The sequence below is a fragment of the Mytilus edulis genome, chromosome 3 (assembly GCF_963676685.1).
Source record: "Mytilus edulis chromosome 3, xbMytEdul2.2, whole genome shotgun sequence".
Classification (NCBI taxonomy): Eukaryota; Metazoa; Mollusca; class Bivalvia; order Mytilida; family Mytilidae; genus Mytilus; species Mytilus edulis.
Genome location: NC_092346.1, coordinates 38,571,596 through 38,585,261, shown reverse-complemented (window position 1 = coordinate 38,585,261; position 13,666 = coordinate 38,571,596). Strand labels below are relative to the sequence as shown.

The 13,666-nt window shown below is 32.5% G+C and overlaps 1 long non-coding RNA gene across 3 annotated transcripts; it reads right to left on the bottom strand.

Annotated features, from left to right (window-relative positions):
- Positions 1-1,441: 1,441 nt before the first annotated feature.
- On the bottom strand, positions 1,442-13,437 carry LOC139516411 (uncharacterized). 3 transcript variants are annotated; one of them, XR_011662957.1, is made up of 6 exons: positions 13,092-13,437; positions 9,245-9,304; positions 8,517-8,661; positions 5,968-6,043; positions 2,345-2,477; positions 1,442-1,589 (listed from the first exon to the last, which is right to left on the bottom strand). It is a non-coding gene; the product is annotated as an uncharacterized lncRNA (long non-coding RNA). The 3 variants fall into 3 exon arrangements; XR_011662956.1 differs by lacking the exon at positions 2,345-2,477 and having other exon boundaries at positions 13,092-13,426; XR_011662958.1 differs by lacking the exons at positions 2,345-2,477; positions 9,245-9,304 and having other exon boundaries at positions 13,092-13,428.
- Positions 13,438-13,666: the final 229 nt, after the last annotated feature.

Below are 13,666 nucleotides of genomic sequence, written 5' to 3'. Positions count from 1 at the left end.
TTTCTCATTCTGAATATCTGTAATTGTCCTGCTCTTTAAGGTTTTATCGGCTATAAGATAAGATATCTGGACAACATCTTACTTAAATACATTAGTTGGCCATTGAACACCTTGTGTTACAAACTCATGTAATATGGCCTTGTCTGGCATTTTAACAAGTGGGCTCTTCGTTGTATTACAGATGCAACAGCTTCTTGATGTTTTACCTACAATTACGATTTGTAGTGTAATTGATTTGTTCTGTGGTGTTGTTTTATTTTCTGATGACTTAGGTACCAATGCAGGAACAGTGGTAAAAGCATCTACACAGTTGGTAAATTGGCAACAAAATTGCTGTTAACTGCATTTGTCACATATACAAATGTAATACCATGTTTAAAAAAGGTTTCGAAAAATTGTTTGCATTATTTTCAAACTTGTTTTAAAACAAGTCCAGTCAAACTAAGATTTAGCCCCAAACTAATTGCAACAGAAAATGTTTTAGTTCCAATCTATAGCATTATGCCCTTAATATACACAGAAAAAAGTCCCGTAAAATCTAACTTGAGGAAAACTCAAAATCAGCATTAAAATTTGGAAGGGGGAGATAACTCCGCAAAAATGTCTTTTTTTTTGTCAGTTTTTGGTTGATTTTCTTGAAATTTTTGTAAAGTATGAAACTTTGATGGGTTATAAGTTGGTTTTTTGACTAAATCATATAATCTTCTGCTCATGAAATGTACAAAACCAAAGTGTTGTGGGTAGTTTTATTTTTTGTGTGCATTTTTCATTGAAGAAATTGCAAATTAGAAGCTTTGTGACCATTTTGAAAAAAATAATGTAAAAATTTGATATTATTTATATCTGTATATTATATTTTTTCAGCATTTTACTTGTCTAAAGAAACTTTAAACCACTAAAAGAAGAATACATGCTTACTATTTTCATTAAATTTGAGATTCTTTTCCTTGACATGTTGAAAAATTTAATAAATGGTCAACTAATGAATTACGAAATCTAGATTATAGCTTGATAAAGATATGAAAACACCTTTAGAATTGTTTGTTATACTCTAAAGACTGCTAAAAAAAACAAGATTCAATACATTCTGATGAATATAAGCGGCAAAGTTATTATTATTATTTTGTGTCAATTTTTATTGATATTTCTGCCATTTTTGCAAGAGTTATATCCCTTTTCAATGCAAATCTCCATAGGAATTTTATATGGTGATTTTTTTAGTCTTCCTCCAGTAAGATTTTATGGGACTTTTTTCTTTGTATATTTGGGGTATAATGCTAAAGATTAAACCTTAAAAATCTTCTGTTGCAATTACTTTCAGGTTAGGGTCAAATTTATGCTAGATTGACTGGACTAAATAAGCCTTTTTTTTTAGTTATGTGTATATGCACCCCCTAATGTGGTTAGATATTTGTTATTTAAACTTCCTCTAATGAATAAATTTTACAAGATATATTTGTTTATATGGCAGAGATAATAATGACAGCCAAAATTTGGTGGTCATATACAAAAGAAATATTAAGTGCATTTCAAATATTAAATTCTTGCATATCTGTATCTTTCCTCTATCAATTTTCTTCTTAAATGACCTGAAAATAAAATCATTGTTTCATGGCTATTATAACATTTTTAATAAATAAAATGCAAAACAACCTGTTAGTGCTAAAATTGAGTTTTTCAATTTGAATTATCAATCTATTTTAAGGTCAAGGAACAGTAAATGGGCTATAACACCACTGTCCCAGATTAGGGGAGGGATTGGATCCCGCTAACATGTTTAACCCCTCCACATTCTCTATGTATGTGCCTGTCCCAAGTCAGGAACCTGTAATTCAGTGGTTTTCATTTGTTTGTGTGTTACATATTTGTTTTTTGTTCATTTTTTGTACATAAATTAGGCCGTTAGTTTTCTCGTTTGAATTGTTTTACATTGTCATTTTTGGGCCTTTAATAGCTGATTATGTGGTATGTGCTTTTCTCATTGTTGAAGGCCATACACTGACCTGTAGTTGTTAATTTCTGTGTCATTTTGGTCTCTTGTGGAGAGTTGTTTCATTGGCAATCATTATAACCACATCTTCTTTTTTATATGTTGCAGATTTTGATTGTACAAACGAAGTCGGTGACCTTGTATTTATTTTGCAACATCAAAACAGAAATTTATGTATCAACGACATATAGTTTAAAAAAAAAATCTATGGAGAAGAATCAGAGATTTGATGAATTTTAAGCCAGATTTTGGAAGGTTTTTGCCAATTTTAAGGGCTTTCTATACAAATGTTCACTCATTTTGAAAGATTTCAATCAGTAATATTTCAAATGATAAATGAGATAAATGCATTACTTGTTAGCTTTTCACAAGTTCATATAGCCACAGTTGTATATATGCAAAATTTGACTGAAATCTGTGACATAGCCCATTTACTGTAACTTGACCTTAATAAAGATTACATCTCCCCTCTGACTCTGGAATCCACCTGCAATAGATAGTTAAATTTGCAAAAACTTATCTATGAAGAGTATATAAAAACAATGTTAGCTACAGATAGTAAAATGTAAAAATCAGAATGAAAATGGGGATTTTTTTTAAAGAGACAACAACCCGACCAAAGAGCAGAAAGCAGCCAAAGGCCACCAATGGGTCTTCAATACAACAAGAAAATCCCGCGCCCTGAAGCGTGCTTTTAATAGCTGGTCCCTAAACAAAAATATGTACTAGTTCAGTGATGATGGACGTCATACTAAACTCTACATTTGTTTTCATTTCAATAATGAAATTTCATGTCATATCCAGAATGAGCAGGTAGGCATTTCAATGTGTGGTTTATCATTAACATCTACATCATTAGGTCTCTGGTGGAAAATTGTCTCATTGGCAAACTTAACACCACATCTTTTCTTTTTTATACGTTTGTATGTAACATACACATAGAACAAGGGTAAAACCTGGATTGGAGTAATATAGACTATATCACAGGATTTTTTTGTGTTTATCAACTTGAAATAGATATTTTTTTATATTAAAACATTATGGGCTCAGGGGTTAAAAAATCCACTAGCCCGACGCCCGGGACTAGATCATTCACGCCTCGGGCAATTAAAATGTGTAATCCGATATGCCCGACGGACTAGTAACAAAAAATTCTTGACGTTTCCAAAATGGAAAGTGAAAAATCCCTTTATCACTATTCTATGTTAGCCATTTCGATTCAATTAAGTCATCCGGGATTCCAAGAATTTGAACTGGTTTGTACAGGTCCTGTTGTACATATTTTAAAAATAGAACAAATAACTCTGGCATGTCTGGGTGGCCTGGTATCATGTGTTGATTGCAATTCTCGTACTTTAAATATCGATTTCTCATACCATGGCTTGGGTTATTGTACATTGCTTATCGTGCCGAGATTTCCAATTAACGGTATTTGAAGGTATGATGTATTAATTGTTATTGACCTATCTTGTTGCACAGCTATTGAGCACGAAACCATGCAACAAAATATTTCTTAATATTTTAGTACGGGAACCCCAGGAACTTCGTCAGTTTCAACGAAAAACGGTAGATGAAGGGAGTAACGAGGCTGAAATTCATCCCCCAAAAATGCTAAATACGAAAGGAAAAGCCGCGAAAAAAAATAATAGTGTCCATGACAGCAGGGCTGTCAAGTCTTTAGCGTGAGACTCACACATGTTCATGCTTATTTGGCGGCATTTTCCTTTGATCTATTGTTTTTTCTCTTTACAATTTAGCAAAAAAATCAAGCATTCACTTCCTGAAAAGTTGGCAGAACTGGGACACAATGATTCCCCTGGCAAGGTTGGGTGTTGCTGATGAAAAAAAAAAACCAGACAATGCTCTGTGAATATTGCCGTTAGTTGCCCCAAGAACGCCAATAAAAAGTCTGCTTTGAATGTGGGAACAACTAAGTTAGGTTAAGCACCAAAAGAATACATAACAGATCAACAAAAATATCAAATACAGTGTATAATGTCTCCTTCAAAACAAAGGACACCCACTTTGTATTATGCAGCAAACTCTTGATTTTTAAGTCATACTAGGGCTAGCAGGTCAGTTTTGATGGACTAGCAGTTCTTCCAACAGGGCTAGTAAAGTCCTGCTGCCAATAAGTCCTGGGCTAGTTAGCTGTAACAAAAATTTTTAACCCCTGGGGCTGCTCCAGAAAATACTTTATCCCCCAAGAAAACATTAAGGGCAGTTCCAGAAAATACTATGTTCCCCCAGGGAAGGTAATTAATTTTGTTTTTATGTGGGTGGTTGTATTATGCATTAATTTTATACTTTCATATATTAAAATAAAAACTTTAATATGTATGAGATATCATTGCATTCTAGATTAAATTACAATTTCAAAATATATGTGATAATTAAAATTTTATGCTTTAACAAAATTAAAAACAAAGGTTAAATGTTAAAAATAGTGTTGTCTCGTACCAGTAGTAATCTAAAAAATCTGTAAAATTTCACAAATATTTTTTGATTGCTGTAGTTAATTTAGTATAATACGAAAAAATATTTTGTTTTATTTTGTGAACAAGAATATTGTCAACGTAAGAAAACTTTCTTTTAAAAGGGATAACAGATATTATATGCGATGCAACAAAAACACACCAGACCACAAGATATTTTTTACTTTGATTGATATTTAAATTCATGGTTTCCCTATACCTATGAAATCAACAAAGAAACTAAAAAAATGTGAGGTTGTCAGGTGTAGGGCCTGTCTTGCATAAATTAGTGATTCACATAAACACATACCTAATTCTGTCCTAAACATAGAGAAACATTTAATAGTTTCAGGTTTCATAAATTTTGACACCAGAAACTAGACCAGTTTTTATATTTAAATTTTCTCTACATCTATATAGGTGTCATATGTGAAGCAGGATCTGCCTACCCTTCTAGATCACCTCCAGTTTGTAATAGGGTCCGTCTTTAGTGTAACATGTTTTATACACTATTGGTTGTCTGTTGGTCTTTTAAAATTTTTCTTTGGTACCTTTCGCTTCTCTTCTATTATAGCTTTTGTTATAATAAGGGGGCTAGCGGGTCTAAATCATTTTTTTTAAAATATAGGATTTCGCTTTTCTTTTCTATAAATAAACTTTATCCTATTCTAAAAAGAAAAATTAAACAAAAATATGGGGTCACCGTTCATTTAAGCTCACAATCTTCATTTGAAAGAAGAACGTATTTCTGTTAAAGTACTTTTTTTCTGTTGAACTAATAGGAGAAAAAAAGGTAAAATAAAAATAAAAAAAGAACTAAATTACAGAAATTGCTTAAATTTTTCAATAGTTTAGTTTAAGTACAGTTCATTTGAAAACAATAATAAAAAAATATAGGTCACCGGTGGATGAGTTTAAAAAGTTATTTCAATTTTTATGCAAAAAATGGCATTTTTTTCACCAAAGGATGATAAGTTGGAGCATTTTCAATGATATAAACATTTTAAAAAGTCTTCTGGGGCCAAAACGAATTGTTTTTTTTGTTGATTTTTGAACCATATCATAAAGTAACACTAATAGTGTAATAAATAAAAACAAATGGTTAAAATCTATATTTAAGTTCAATATCTCCTAAATACTTCTGCAATTTCCATAATTTCTCTATCTATAGCATTATTAAGACAATAAAAAAAACTTGAATTTGCCCTTCTGTACTATTTACAACCATGCATGGCAATTATGATGGTTGGCATGTCAGGTCCTGGGACTAGATACCCTAATGATGGTTGTGGACAAGCTTGCTTATATTTGGCTCAGTAGTTTCAGATAAGATTTTTGTAAAAGTTAACAGACAATTACGACGGACTTCAAGTGATGAGAAATACTCACTTGACCCTTTGGGTCAGATGAGCTAAAAATGGCACGAATTGATACATCTATCAGCCAACACAAATAGCCAATGAAAACATTTGTATGAATTAAACACGTTACTATAGATATTACCATTTGAAGAAAATCCAAGCAACACTGTCAGTCTTTAATGCATGCTTTGCTTGTCTAAATTACTATAACCATTCACCTAAAAATAACAAAGAAACAATAACATGATAGCAAATTAATTAAAGTTGATAAAGAAAGAGAAAAATAAAAAGCAATAAATGTGTATTTTTTTAATTAATTCAGTCAGTTTCAAATGGGAAAATCTATGCAAGAATGAAAGCCAAAGGGGAGATTTTTTGTTACATATTGTTAATATTTCTTGGTTAAGTGCTCACAAGTTATCTCAAATTAAAATATTTAATATGTGCCTGTCCCAAATCTGGAACCAGGAGCCTGAAATTGAGTGGTTGGTTTCCATTAAAATTGTTTTCAATTTATTTGGTCCTAAATCTAGCCATTATTTTTTCCTGATTTGGTCTTTTATACTCATGGTTGAAGGCATTACTTATTGTCCCTTCTACCCAAATCAATTGTGACTAGTTGTCACATTGGTAATCATACCACATCTCCATCTTTTCAAACCTCTTTAGAAGCTCCTGTACATGTATGAAGTCTGCCTCATATGAAAAAAAGAACAAATATGAGTACAAATGTATATGTTGATCATATGTTGTTTTCCGAGCACAGAAATTTAGAAACGATCCAGGTAAAATTATTGATCCTTTAAATAAACTTATTTGAAACGGTTACCAAATCAACACTGTAATTAGGTCTTTAAATTTTGTATTTATTGGTATAATATTGATTTGTTATTATTTAATTAAAATCGAACTTAATATTATAGTTATATACATATGCACATTTATGGATCTTACAATCTGTCAATACCTGTATCTTGGCATTGCACAAGTTCATGTTTTTTCTCTGAATTACTTTATGACACCTGTTTACTAAATCCAGTAGATGGTGCATGTGTATTGATTGACAAATCAGTCTTAGATGCATGATTCTTTTTATAAGTTGTTATTGGCTTTGAACTAGCTGTCAGTAACTGTGAATATTTGTTTTTCGTTCATTTTTTTGTACATTAATTAGGCTGTTTTTTTTCTATTTTTATGTTGGGATGTACCAGTACCCATCCATGTCAATTTTCTGTTTTTTTGTTAGATGTATTTCTATTTGTATCCTTGAGCTGAGTTGAAAAAAAAATTCAACTGATTTTCATACTTTGTTATTATGTTGTATTGTTACACCACTTTTCCAGGTTAGGGAAAGGGTTAGTGCCTTCAAACTTGTTTAACCCTTCACAATCGTATGTGCCTGTCACAAGTCAGGAACCTGTAGTGGATTTTTGTTGCTGTGACTGTGTTACATATCATTTTTTACATAAATTAAGCCATTATTTTTCTCGTTTGTTTTACATTTTTTGTTTTGAGGCTTTTTATAGCTGACTATGTGGTGTTGGTTTTGTTCTTTGTTGAAGGCTTACAGTGACATATAGTGGTTAATTCTGTGTCATTTAAAGCCCAACGATATTTTAAAAATTTTGCTTAATATTTTTTTCAAATTATTTAAATAATTTCTGTACAGTTGTAAGACATAATAGTGTCCATGTGGACAATTTTTCATAGAATTTTGGTATTTAATAATGTCCATTGCCATGAAATATTGTCCCTCAACTGGACAGAATTTTACTGCAAAAGTTATGAAAAAGTGTTCACCTACAGGACAAGTTGTCATAGTAGTCACTATTAAATTGTGTCCTCCAAGGGAAGTAATACAAAGGCCATTAAAAAGTTTTATTACACTTGAATATTAATAAAAATCTGAAGGATTGATTATAAATTGATTAATATACATATGTAAACAAAAAATTAAGGATGGAAGTAAATAGAGAGAAATTAAAGTTTTAAGAAATACCCAGCTAATGATAAGAACAAAAAGGAAGAAGAGTGTAAAGTATAAAATCAAATGTGAAGAACTATACTATATTTATTATGTGAAGAAGGCAATAGAAAATATAGAATTTTGGTATTAAACACTGTCCATTGCCATGGAATGTTGTCCCCTACGTATACAGCATTTTACAGCAACAGTTATGAAATATGGTCCACCTACAGGACAATTTTTTGTAGTAATTGTTATTTAATTGTGTCCTTCAAGGAAAATAATACTGAACAGCATCTGTCACTTTTTTATTTCAATTTAAACCATCACACATGTATATATATATTAAAAGTATAAATAGGAAGATAAGGAAGATATGAGTGTCAATGAGACAACTCTCTGTCACGGTAACACTGTATTAAAGTTAAAATATGTCCAGTAATAACAAGGCAATGGACATCATTTAATATTTTGATCATATCAAAAAAATGTCCTGATGGATATAATGTCCTGAAAAAAAGTGTCCACCTGTACAGAATTATAGTATTAAATAATGTTCATGTTCATAGACACTTTTTCATACCCAAGGACATATTTTCATAGGAAATTGTGTCCAGGACACATCTAAATAAGTAAATATTGTCCATGTATTTACTATGAAATAATGTCCTCTGGACATCATTTCATAGGGGACATTATTAAATCCTACACAGTATGTGGTTTACCCTAAAACATCTTCTCATATGTGAACTGTTGGTGTCCTATTGTTATTCTTTGTCAAATTAATCATACAGTGTCATGAAGGTATCACTGCCGGATGGGATAGTATCTTGCTCTTTACTTCATCAAAAACTTTAAGGGCATCTGTACCTAAAAAATAAACATTCATTCATGTATGTGAATAGTTATCTAACTTTCAATAGTTAAGAGGGACTTTTTTCCCAAACCATTACAATATTATCTTTGAAAAAAGCAGTACTAGTACACAATGTACTACTGGAATTTATTCAAGAAATAAATAAGAAACATTCAGAAACAATCTGTCAACATCTTATTGTGTTTATACATATATCTCAACTTGTTCGATTTGCTCCTGTATGTATTGTAACAAAATATTTGATTTTAATGAAAAAAAAATTAATCTCTGAATTATTGAAAATTATTACAAAGTTCTTGATATCACAAACAAGTCAAAACATTTACAAAATGTTATCATAGTACAAGAACATCATTCGTAATTAAAGATCAACATGTAGACATCTTATACTTTCAGGTATTTCACATCCAATATTTTATGGCAATATTCTATACAAAGCACTGAACTTGAACAAGGAGGATCTGAATTTAGGTCATTTCCTGAAAATTTGGAAGCAAGCTAGAGTCCAGATGTAGGTTTTGTTTCCTGTTTGATTTTTTTTTATGACCTGAACACCTTTCTTTAATTTCCTTTTACCTCTTTCATATGTAACATGGGCATAAGGTCTGCCTCTTTTCCTAAACAAAGGCATTTTATCTAAAAAAAAAAAAGGAAAGACATAAATTCATCATGCTTTATAGACAGTCCTCAGTAGGGAAAAAAGCTATTGAAAATGACATGTAGCAATATTTTTTTTGCAATTCTGGGTCTTGATAATTTATGCATAGCACACAGTGAATTAATTGGACCACAGTGACACAGTCACATCGAACGTTTATAAAGATAAAACATGGTCCATTGAATTGGAAATGTGCAAATTAAAAGCGGATGCTTATAAAACACTAATAAAATGACAGATTCTAATGAATATATAATACATACATTGTAATTAATGAACAAGAGGCTCTCAACTGTAATTTTTTGCTTAAATCTTCATCAATTATTATTTTTGCTTTTCAAATTAAAAATGCATTTTACCCCTTAGTTTCCTTTTAGCCATAGGGCTGTTTTTTATATGCTAGGAAATAGAATACAAAATTTATACTAGATACTCTAAAGCTCATTCAGCCTAAGTTTGGCGGATTTTAATTCAGCAATTTCAAAGGAGAAGATTTTTTAATATTTAAGAGAACAAATTGTAAATAATAAAATTGAGAATTGAATTTAAAAGGCAATTACTCCTTAAGGGTAAATTGAACATTTAGTTCAGAAGACTTATTTGCAGATCTTACTTTGCTTAACATTTTTGCTGTTTACAGTTTAATATCTTTATCTATAATAATATTCAAGATAATAATTGAAAACTGCAAATTTTCCTTAAATGATCAATTCAGGGGCAATAACCTAAACATCTGTTACCCCAGGGGTCACCACACTTCAAAATTATAGGGAGAAGTCACTTCTCCCTGGCAGCCAAACAGGGAGAAGTGAAGACCCAACAGGGAGACTTCAGGGAGAAGTGAAGGCACAACAGGGAGATCTGTACTTATGGTCTTTTTGTTGTTGGGATGTATAAGTGCCCAGCCACTTTCACTATGTTTTTGTTAGGTATATTTCTATTTGTATCCATCTGATGAGTTAAGCCTTTTTCAACTGATTTTTATTGTTCGTTTCAATGTTGTACTATTACACCACTGTCCTATGTTAGGGAGGGTTGGGATCTCGCTAACATGTTTAACCCTGTCACATCATGTATGTATGTGCCTGTCCCAAGTCAGGAGCCTGCAATTCAGTGGTTCTTGTCTGTTGCTGTGTTACATATTTGTTTTTCGTTCATTTACTTGTAAATTAATAAGGCCGTTAGTTTTCTCCTTTTAATTGTTTTACATTTGACATTTCTGGGCCTTTTAAAGCTGACTATGTAGTATGGGGTTTGCTCATTGTTGAAGGCTTTATGGTGACCTATAGTTGTTTATTTCTGTGTCATTTGATCTTTTGTGAAGAGTTGTCACATTGGAAATTACACCACATCTTTAATTTTATATGATGAACAAATTGTGCAAAATTGTCTTTAAAGGGCAATAACTCCTTAAGTGGTCAATTGACAATTTTGTTCTTTTAACTTTGCTAAACATTTTTGCTGTTTACAGTCTTTATCTATAATAATATTCAAGAAAATAACCAAAAACAGCAATTTATCCAAAATTTACTATATACATGTAGTGGCAGCAACACAACAATTGGTTGTTCCATTCATCTGAAAATTTCAGGGTTGATAAATCTTGACCTAATGAACAATTGAATTTTGATAACATATTTGCTCCAAACGCTTCAGTTTTTGAAACATAAGACAAAAACTGCATTTTTATGCCCCACCTACGATAGTAGAGGGGCATTATGTTTTCTGGTCTGTGCGTCCGTTCGTTCGTTCGTCCGTCCGTCCGTCCGTCCGTCCGTTCGTTCGTCTGTCTGTCCCGCTTCAGGTTAAAGTTTTTGGTCGAGGTAGTTTTTGATGAAGTTGAAGTCCAATCGACTTCAAACTTGGTACACGTGTTCCCTATGATATGATCTTTCTAATTTTAATGCCAAATTAGAGATTTTACCCCAATTTCACGGTCCACTGAACATAGAAAATGATAGTGCGAGTGGGGCATTCGTGTACTAAGGACACATTCTTGTTACCTATGTTCTACAGTGGTGGATCCAGCCATTTTAAAAAGGGGGGTTCCAAACCCAGGATAAAAGGGGGGTTCCAGCTATATGTCCCCATTCAAATGCATTGATCAGCCAAAAGAAAAGGGGGTTTCAACCCCTGGAACCCCCCCCCCCCCCCTGGATCCGCTAATGTTCTATTTTATTTTTAGCCATGGTGGCCATTTTTTTTTTTTACAAAACACAAAATTAAACACTTAGGATCATTTAGAATAAGTTTGCCTGCAACTTGTTCAGTAGTTTCAGAGAAGATTTTTGAAAGCTAACAAACATAATGAACAAACTGTGTAAAATGGCTTTTAGTTTTCTCGTTTGAATTGTTTTATATTGTCTTATCGGGGCCTTTTATAGCTGACTATGCGGTATGGGCTTTGCTCATTGTTGAAGGCCGTACGGTGACCTATAGTTGTTAATGTTTGTGTCATTTTGGTCTTTTGTGGATAGTTGTCTCATTGGCAATCATACCACATCTTCTTTTTTATATTTAAAGGCCAATAACTCCTTAAGGGATAAATTCACAATTTTGGTCATATTGACTTATTTGTAGATCTTACTTTGCTGAACATTTTTGCTGTGAACAGTTAATCGTTATCTATAATAATATTCAAGAAAATAACCAAAAACTGCAAATGTTCCCTAAAATTACTAATATAGTGGCAGCAACCCAACAATCAGTTGACAGGTTTGTCTGAAAATTTCAGGGCTGATTAGTGATAGATGTACAGCTAATAAACATTTTTACGCCATGTCAGATTTGCTCTAAATGCTTTAATTTTCAGATATAATCCCAAAACTACATTTTACCCCTATGTTCTATACATGTATTTAGCTTTGGCACCCATGTTTTTTTTAGGAAAGATGAGCTTAAAACTGAGAGAGACTATTTAGTAACTGACTGTTTTATGGTAATATTTTAAACCCATGATTCATAAGTAGCAAAACAAGATTTTGGAGGGCCACCTACATCATGTAAATTGTACAATGATTTCCACTGTGAATAGGCTGGGACAATGTGACCTAATTGCCTGCGGACTATATATAACACAGCTTGCAGACTCCTCTAGTAATGGAGTTCTGGTATTATATACTCAGTTGTGTAGCCTACATTTTGTAAATTACCCTTATTAACAATACAATTTTAAAAGATATCATGAATATACATATATACCAGTGGCAGTGGTGGATCCAGAGGGAGGGTTCAGGAGGTTGGAACTCCCCCTTTTTTTGAAGATCAATGCATTTGAATTGGGGAAGTATATTTGTACAATGCTTAAAATTGGTTAATTAATAATCCTAAACTTCCTTCAACAACATGCATGACAGCTGACAGATCCAATGCCATACAATAAAACATAATCCAGTGGCGGATCCAGAACTTTTCCTAAGGGGGGGCCCGCTGACTGACCTAAGGGGGGCCCGCTCCAGTCATGCTTCAATGATTCCCTATATAATCAACCAATTTTTCCCACGAAAGGGGGGGGCCGGCCCCCCCCCCCCCCGGCCCCCCAGCCCCCCCCCCCCCCCCCCTGGATCCGCCTATGTAATCATGTCTCTCTACAATCTTAAGTTTAAGAGTACACCATTTGTAAAGTCAGTAACGAGAATCATTACAAATTTCCGAAGGGCAGCGGGCTCTCTCTTATTAGACTATTGGTCCACAAAAAAATACACAGAACGGAATAAAAAAATTCTTGCACGTTGCTCTTTTTACCGATTTCACGAAACTATTTACCCACTATGCAGACTAAACAATCTCGATCATCAAGGTGTTATTTTCGACTGAATTCTAATTTATAGTATAATTTACAACTATATTCACTATTTATCTGTTTCTCCCTGTCAATATACTGCCATTATTGGTCTTCGTGATAATGGCGACAGCTTGCTCATATAAAACCATATAAAAGTTAAAACGGATGCGGTAACGTCTTACAGTTATGCTGGTGAAGTACGGATTATGATACTTATTATTGCTTCTATAAGACATTTGTTAGACCGTATGGTCCCACGGTCTTAATTTGTTAGTTATATAAGAAGGCTAAAAAACCTAATACATTTCTTATATTATAAGCTAAAAGGTATAGGATTGGGTGGTTTGACAACAAAATCTATTTCTGTTTCTTGTGATAAGACGGTTTTGACATTTCGAACGTCAAATAACGTTACAAACGTTGATATGAGGCTTATATATTTAATAAACCTGATGATGATGATGATGATGATGATGATGATGATGATGATGATGATGATGATGATGATGATGATGATGATGATGATGATGATGATGATGATGATGATGATGATGAT